This window comes from Lacerta agilis, chromosome 1, assembly GCF_009819535.1.
Source record: "Lacerta agilis isolate rLacAgi1 chromosome 1, rLacAgi1.pri, whole genome shotgun sequence".
In the NCBI taxonomy this organism is placed as follows: Eukaryota; Metazoa; Chordata; class Lepidosauria; order Squamata; family Lacertidae; genus Lacerta; species Lacerta agilis.
This window is the reverse complement of record NC_046312.1, coordinates 71,040,155-71,048,936: the sequence shown is the minus strand read 5'-3', so window position 1 is coordinate 71,048,936 and position 8,782 is coordinate 71,040,155. Positions and strand designations below refer to the sequence as shown.

At 47.6% G+C, this 8,782-nt stretch overlaps 1 long non-coding RNA gene across 1 annotated transcript; it reads right to left on the bottom strand.

Moving 5' to 3' along the window:
• Window positions 1-3,499: 3,499 nt before the first annotated feature.
• LOC117049468 lies at window positions 3,500-4,743 on the bottom strand. The gene is made up of 2 exons (XR_004426999.1): window positions 4,656-4,743; window positions 3,500-3,798 (listed from the first exon to the last, which is right to left on the bottom strand). It is a non-coding gene; the product is annotated as an uncharacterized LOC117049468 (long non-coding RNA).
• Window positions 4,744-8,782: the final 4,039 nt, after the last annotated feature.

The following is an 8,782-nucleotide window of genomic DNA, read 5'->3' as shown; positions in this document are numbered from 1 at the left end:
GATATTTTAATCCCAGAGTTTCTCCATGTAGATGAGGGCAGCATTTATGCCTCCTCCACGCACACTAACAACCCCATGGTAGTGAGGCTGAGAGAGGATGACTGGTCTAAGGACACTGAGTAAGTTTCACAGATGAACAGAAATTTGAACCCCAGTCTAACTGCAACAGCCTAGCCTCTACCTCACACTGGCTCTTAATGTATACAGTTTCCTTCAATTGGCTGAGGCCCTTTGCAGCAAGGATGGAAACCTATGGAACCCAGATGTTGTTGACCTCCATCACTCAGCCACCATGGATAATAGTCAAGGATAATGATACTCCTACAGGGCACAGGTTTCCCTTCATTACTCTACCTCGTGCTCCTCTCCTAGAAAACTATAGGGGCATTTAGTCCAAGTGCAGCAAAGTGCAGGTTAGATAGCCAAGGGCCAGGACCATGGAGAGCTCCAAACCAGATACAGAGACTTGCTACAAGGCATTAAGGAGTTTGTTGCATTAGCACTGTTTGGGGTAGTGTGGTGGTGACTGAAGCTTCAGATAGTTCTGCAGGGAGACGTGTGTGTGTGTGTGTGTGTGTGTGTGTGTGACAGAGAGAGAGAGAGAGAGAGAGAGAGAGAGAGAGAGAGAGAAACCCTGCTTGCATTGAGATAGCCTGCATAGTAGCTATAGGGGCTGTATTTTAATAAGTGCATGGCTAGGGTGGCTTCTCCAATGAGGCCTCTAGTGGCATGACTGCTTAGGGGACTGCCTCCTGGCAAACTTCAGGAACCCAGTTGCTCAGAGTCATGATACCCTCCATTTGGGGAAAGTGTTTTCCAGCTGTAATGTGAAAAGTGGCTATTGTACAGCTCTGATATCAGCTGATTATTCTCAGATGTGAACAGCAAAGTACCAGGGAAATCTTCCAAAGAAACCTAGGTGCAGAATATGAGCCCTTACTTGCCAACATTGAACAAGCCCCCAATCCTGGTGCCCTCTCTTGCCAGGCTGATCATGGACAGACTTCCTGCATACCCATTTACCCTTTAGACAGAGAACCAGCAAAGCCAAAGTGCCTGAGCCGAGCCAACCTCCAGGAAAACCCTCAAGTGGGAGACAACCCCAAAACAGCCCCATCAGAACTTAATGATATGAAATATTGAGATATTTAATCAGGCGGTAGGTATGGATGGCACTGAGTGGCCTGAAAGGGAGCACTAAGAGGAACAAAGACAAAGACCTGTATGCCATGTTCAGACTGAGAAACTATGTTAAAATGTCCCCAGGATCAGAAGACAGAACTGCCCATTGACACCAGCAGATACTTTCAAGGCTCTAATGTAGAATGGAGAAATTGGGTGGGGCCCAAAATGAAAAAACAACCCCCAAGCAGCCCAATGAGGACATAGCCTGTGCCATGGACATGGAACGCTGACTGACTGGAGGCAGAAAGGGGAAGGAACGGAGTGGCTGGATGCCAAATTTAAAAAGCTCATTGTAATGACATCAAGGCATGGGAAACGACATACATAAAAGCAGCTCTACAAGATTGGTAACAAGGTCCTCTAGCTCAGCATCCTGTTTTAAACAGGGGCAGCCAGATTCCTTCCAAGAAGGCCACAAGTAGAGCATGAAAGTAACAGCCTTCCCCCATTGTTCATTTTCTAAATCTGGCATTTGGAGGTACACTGCATCTGAATATGGAGCTTCTGTTCAGCTATCACGGGTGACAGCTGGCATGTTGAACTGGAAGCTAAGGAGAACAGAGTGGGGGACTCGGCACGGGCTAGAGTTCTCAGTGGTAGTCCCATGTTATTTGTAAATAGTGCTAGTCAGAAGGAGTTTTCTCTAAATCACTGAGAAATGGTCTCCAAAAATGCATTGTTGTTCTTCTGTTCTAGTAAGTAGGGGGAAACAACATATATTTTGTGGCTTTTGTGGCAGGATCCTCAAAGTCATTGAAACTTATTAGTTATATATTACTGCGGGTCGGGGGAGGTGTGACATCTTATGAAATCTTATCTTGGCTTAACACGTCTGGAAGGAACCTAATGCCCCTCTGTTTACCTTAAAATGTACATGCGATAAAAGAGGACAGCAAAGATTTACAATGAAGGAGACAGCAATCAATTATCAGATGTTCAGCTCAGCTTCCTTCCCCTGCCTGAGTTATTATAATGGAAGCTCTCTTCTTGCTCCTGCAAGCCAAAACAGAAGGGACAGGCTACCATAGCAGAAGCTGGACTTTAGGGGTACTTTGTAAGAAATATCTCACAGATTTGACATTTTCTAAGGGCCTCTCCCCCCCCCCAATCTTTTTGGTCAAACAGGTTTTGCTGGTTTCAACCAGTCCTGGGGAAAATCTGAAATCAGTGTGCTACTGCAGATCATAGAATCAAAGAATCTTAGAGCTGGAAGGGACCCAAGGGTCATTGAGTCCAACCCCCCCCCCCAACAATGCAGGAATCTCAGCTAAGCATCCATGACAGGATGTAAGGATGTTTTGGTGCTGCCTAAATGGTACCTACGTTCTTTTCCACAGTACTGTACACAGAAACTTGTCTTACTGAAAGGCTACTATTCATCTTGCAGTGCAATCCTATACTGTATATGTTTATTCAGAAACATCCCGAGTTCAAAGGGACGTATTCCCAGGTGCGAATGCCTCCCTGTGTCAGTATTGGTTACTCTACTCTGACTGGTGGTGTCTCTCCAGGGTCTCATGGAGAGGTATTTTATGCACACGAGCCCATCTGCATGCAAAGCATATACACTACCTCTGATGATGCTTGCAGAATCTCAGAACCATTTCAAATTCTTTTGTAAAACAAAACAAAACCCAGCAACATTAAGCATATGAAAATATGGCGACTTGTCCACATATCTGCACACGTAGCACTCGTAAAGACACCACACCTCCCTAGTAATGCCTTCTGCGCATTTCCCAGCTAGCCATTCATGTGCATGCGCTGCCTTGCTCACCGAATCATACTTATGGCATGCTGCTGGAAGTGTCCCTCTTTCGGGCGACATGGCAAAAGTGGGACACTGCATGTGGTGATGCCTCTACAGGTCTGGCTGGCAGTGGGGTGCCAGGGAACTGCAATGTGCAGATGTGTCAAGCCCAGTATACGTAACTGTGTGAATAGGAGCTGCAGCTGACCTCTTATGTGGGCTGGATCTACACTATATTTGTCTTTAATGAAAAATATGATATACTGCTGTCGATGCCTGAAAGAGAAAGAAGAAGAGGTCCACATGTGGTTGTCCTCTGATGATCTGGTCGCTCTCTTCCCTCTGTGTCCATCTCTCCTCCCCCTGCTCCCTGGCCCTCACTTGCTTCTGGGCATTTCTGCCACTTGAGCATTTCATTCATGTTTTCCCTCTTTCCCCCTCCCTTTCCCCATCTCTCTCTCTCTTTCAGAGAAATATGTATGTCTGTGTGCGAGTGTGTGCGTGGGCGGCCTTTGAAAGGCTTTCTGTCAGTCAAGCCACTGAGCTGAAAAGAGACGAGAGGTATGGGGGAGAGCGGTTTTAATGGGGGATGTGGGCGGCTGTTGTTGCTACCGCAGCCAGCCAGCCATGCAGCCCTTCCCTGTGGGGGGAGTATCTGCATAAAGCATGGGGACAGAGGCTTTTGCCACTCAAAATGACCCTCCCCAAACACATGAAGTCTCTTCACCTGCCACAGTGCCTGAAGCAACACCAAGGAGGAGGAAGCGAGGGCCATGACTGCAGACTGCCTTTGACATCTGCTGGGCTCAGTTTCCCTGTAAGCCAAGCATTTCTGTTACACCTTGAGGAAGGCAGGTTGCATCCTGAAAAACAGAGGGTGGGGGGATGGTTTAGAGAGCTTTATTAGCCAGGGGTTTTGTCTTACAGCTGGAAGGACCCAGCATTGTGGAAGGCAGATGGGGGACCCTTCACAGCTGTAAGGTTTTCACTTCCTAAATATAGGGGCCAGCAAAAGCAGAATTTGGGAACGTATTGTGGGGAGGAGGTGGAGCAGGAAACTTCTGTATACTATGTGGAGAATCGAGCTTTCCATCGTTATTGGACTGGCGCTCTGCAGTGTGTGGTGGGAGCCTGTGTAGCAAGAAATAGGTGGGGGGTTTAATACAAGGCGAGGGGGCTTTCCACAAATGAACTGAGGGTTTGAGCAGGCCAGCCCAGGGCTTAGCCCCCAAGCCTATCTCCAGGTGTCACAGCTCAAGCCTGGTCTGCACGAAGAAGAGAGCGCTCCTGTGCATGTGCAGAGAGCCTCCCCCGCACCGCCGAAAAAACACAGCGAACACCTCCATCCAGGGGACGGAGGCCGGCTTCCTCTGTTGAGGTGAGTCAGGTTTGAAGCTCTGCAGAGAGTGTAGGGGCGTCGGGACGGCACGCGAAGCGTTTCTGGGAGGCTTTTACCTCACCGGCGGGGAAGAGGGAGAGAGAGAGTTGCATTGGCGTGGCCTTCCGCTTGGCGCCGTGAGGTACCGTTTTTTGGTTTTTTTTTCAGTGGGGGGCGGGAGACGGCTTTGAATTGTGCCGTGGGGTGGAGCTCTGCAGCGTGGAGTAGGGGTGGGTGGGTTTGCACACCAGACTGCCTGAGCCGCGAAGAGGAGGGGGCCTTTGCAGTGGGTCTGAGGAGAGGGAGAGAGCGCGCACCCACCACACGCACGCGCGCAAACACCTCTCTCCCGGCCTTGCCTCTGGTGGTCTCTTCCGCAGCGTGAGTCTCCCGCCTCTCTTCGCTTCCTTTCCATATACCTGAGGCGCGGCGGGATTGAGCAGGTGGGGGGGGCGTGAGGGGAGGGAGGGAGAACGCGGGTGTGGGTGCTGTTGCCGTGGGAGGGGGAAGGAAAGGCGGGTGGGAGAGCGCGCGCAGCCCCGCCAGAGCGGTGGGCGGGAAGCCCCTGGAAGGGAAGCGGCGGGGGGGGGGGGAAGGCGCCAAGGCAGAGAGTCCAAGGCGCCTGCTTCGCGCGCGCCGGCTGCGGCTCCTGAGGCGAGGTGAGGGCTCTTTCCCCGTGCGGGGTTCTTGCGGGTCTTTTTCGGCGGCCGGGTCTCGTGCAGCTGTTGCTCCAGCTCTGATTTTAGCTTCCGGAGGGGTCCCGCGCCGCCTCCCCGCTGGTCAGCGTCGGGGTCCGGGGGAGTAGGTGGCGAGCGGGCGCCAAGCCGCGCGGATGCCGAAGTGGGTGCGCGGTGGCGCGCTCGGCGTGGGCTGAGGAGGGCGATGGAGAACGGTCGCCCTTCCAGGCACACACCGGCACTGCCTGGAAACGAAATAGACGCAGGCAGCCCGGCACCAAGCGGTCAATATTAGCGGGTATTATTATTATTATTATTATTATTATTATTATTATTATTATTATTATTATTATTATTATTATTTCGGGTCTGTTTACGTCGCTCCTTAGCGCGCGCGCTCACACACATGAGCAAAGCCCACAGTGGCGTCCTGTTGTCCTTCGTGCGTGTGGTTAATACTAAAAAAGGAGTAATGCATATGTGTGTGTGAAAGATTCCTCCTGTATTTGTTGGGCAATGTAGGAAGCGCGCTCCAGCTGGGGAAGCGAGGAGCTGTTCGTGTGTTTCAGTTCTAGTCGCTGCACTGAGTAGCTAAAACCTGATCTCCCAATTCCGGACTGCAGTGGAATATTAACAACAGCCAAACGGGCTTCTCTCTCTTTCCCTTTCAATGTTCTCCTGGGGTAACACTTGTCTAAAGCCGCACCTGATGAGACAATCCGGAGTCGCAGTGGTAGCCCATCACTTTCTGACCAGGCTAGATGCTGAGAAAGCCCTACTGGGCCGGTAGCACGCAGGTAGTGGAAAGCCCACTGCTTCTGAGTGCTGTTTGCTTGCGACCTTTGTGCGGCAGCCCAGCCACATCGCGGGAAAGGCTGGATGGTTGGAGGGGGGCGGGAGGAGGCTGCTGCTGCTGCGGCTGGTGCAAAATGAATAGTCTCATAAGAGGAGACTTTTTTTGTTAGTCAATAAGCAAAATTACTATTTTGTTTCTGATTAAATCGCCCAAGTTTCATATTAGAGGAAAACCAGAAACGTGATCCTATTTTCCCAACTTTTCCTTTTATAATAATCTATCTAAATAAAACGTTCCAAAGTTAGGCACATGTTTATTTATGGCTGAAGAAGACCTGGGTTTTTTTTGAATAGGTACTAGACATTAAAAGCCTGCCAGCTGTTTTTTTTCCTGAGGGGTTGATAACTTGCTGCTTTGGATTTAAAATTTTAAAATCTGTTTTATTATGTTTTTGCTATTCCCATAAAGCTTTTTTTTGTTGTATAAGAAGAGGTGTGTGTGTGTGTGTGTGTGTGTGTGTATTAGAGTCAAATCCAGATACTGGCATCTCATAGGTCTCTGAGGGATGCATGCTGAACTTCAGTAGAATTTCACCTTGTTAATTAAAAGTCAGCACTTAAAAAAAAATGCTGCTTGTTGCTTGTCTTTGGCATCTCATGATCTAGAGAAGCACAGCTCCAGTACAAGCAATGGGGACAAAAAGCAACCTTTTTGGTAATTGTCCTTTGTACGTGTTATATGAAAGGTGTTGTCAAAAAAAAAGAGAGCTTCTCCCCCTTGTCTGGTACCTGTTGTGAGAGATCAAGGCTTGCATTTGGTCTAATAGGTTTTCTATTAGACCACTAAAACAAATAACTTGCAAGTGAGAGCCTGTTTGAACCCAGATGCTTTGGAAGGGGTTACTTGCCTGCACGTCTGAAGACAGGGGTCCTATCCAAGCGAACGGTGTATGTTATATATATGGCAAAGGGCTGCAATTCTGGGCCCACTTCAAACTGGTTGCAAGAAATATGCACCTGTGAATATGGTGGAAATGGAAGGCGAGTGAAACCTTAATTAACCTTAATTAGTTTGACTATGCTTTTCCATTATTGTCTATTTTTGTATATTATCTGCCTGTCTGTTATGTGGTTCCAGTATTCCAGACAATCCTTGAAGGCAGTCCCCACATCTTGAGAGATCCTGTTTGATGGGGGTGGGGAGAAGGCAGAGGAAAAGGAAAGCATCTGCTGAAATATGTGCAGTGCTAGGTTTATTGGTTGATTACGGGTCTTTTTTAAAATGTGGAATTGTTTCTGGTAATTAAGATGTTTAAACCTCATCCATTATGTTTTTGTAATAGGAGCTGCAATATGGACATAGTGGCTGATGGAACAGGGAAGTCTGGTAGCCTTTTGTTTTATACAGCAACCACATATGTTCTTGTGACAGACTAAAAATTTGGTCATTAAAAAAACCCCTACTTTAATCAGAACCATATTTACTCTGACGGCAATCCTATATTCATCTGTTATGGTTATGTTTTCAGAGCAATGTAGGCTTTTATGAGACAACTGTATACTGTATAATGAGCAAATATTCTTTTTTTAAAAAAGAAATATCATTGAAGTGAGACTATTTTCTGGCTTTACGTTTTGCCATACCATAGTATACTTCTCAAGCTCAGTCTAAGCATTAATGTTAATCTGTGGAAGTTGATTGAAATACAATTGTACCCTGGATCTTGAATGCCTTGCGAGTCAAATGTTTTGACTCAACGCTGCTAACCTGGAAGTGAATGTTCCGGTTTGCGAACGTTTTTTGGAACCTGAACATCTGACGCAGCTTCCGCAGCTTCTGATTGGCTGCAGGAGCTACCTGCAGCCAAGCAGAAGCCATGCTTTGGTTTCTGGACATTTTGGAAGTCAAATGGACTTCTGGAATGGATTCCGTTTGACTTCTGAGGTACCACTGCACTTTCTTTGTGGTGACGTATTTCCGCCTCCACCATACTGTGTTGCACTCCCACATTCCATGTGATTTTTCTACCTAGTCCAGATAACTTCTGTGGCAGTAGGAACATAAGAAGAGCAGGTCAACATCCCATCTTGTCCAGCATCCCACTCTCAGAGTGGCTGCTTATGGGGAGCCTCCAAGTAGGGATCTAAGCACAACACCACTCTCCCCACTTGTGATTCCCAGCAATGGTCACCCTGAGGCATATACTGCCTCCAACAATAGTGTAGCCATCATGTCAGCTGGGATAGGTCAGTCCATAGAGGATGAGACTCTTAATCTCAGGGTTGTGGGTTCAAGCCCCACATTGGGCAAATGTTTCCTGCATTGCAGGGGTTTGGGCTAGATGACCCTTGAGGTCACTTCCAGTTCTATTGTTCTATGATTCTATATGGCTAGTAGTCACTGTTACCACACATTTATTTATTTATTGCCATAAATTTGTCCAATTTTCTTTTAAGGCCACCCAGTGTGGCTTGTTCTGGCAGTGGCTACAAAAATAATGTGGGTGGCAGCACTACATGTTGGTGTAATAACAGGTGTTAAGCGCCATTTGAAGATATAGCCTTACACTGAGTTCTACTATTGTTCTGCTTAGATCAGTATTGATACTCTTGTTGATAGTAATAGTCGAAAATCTCAAGCACAGAAGCATTTCCCAGCCTTGCTACTTTAAAATCTTTTTGAAGATACCAGGGATTATATGGGTCTTTGGTCTGATCTAACAGGACTGTTTTCTGAGCATGATAATTGTATCCCAGCAACTATGTTGGCCACCCCCAGTTTGGGGAAATCTACACTGTATCTACCCCTGAAGAATATGAAACTGCAGGGACTCCACTACAGCCATAGTCTCCCAGATTTGGAACGGCTGAGCTAAGTACAATTATCATTGCATGGTACACCATGTCATTTCTTTACTTTCTCACTGCTTAGACTGCCAATGGCAGAAACTTGCTGCCTTGGACTAGTCAACCTGCTTGCTTGCCTTTCAACCCTTC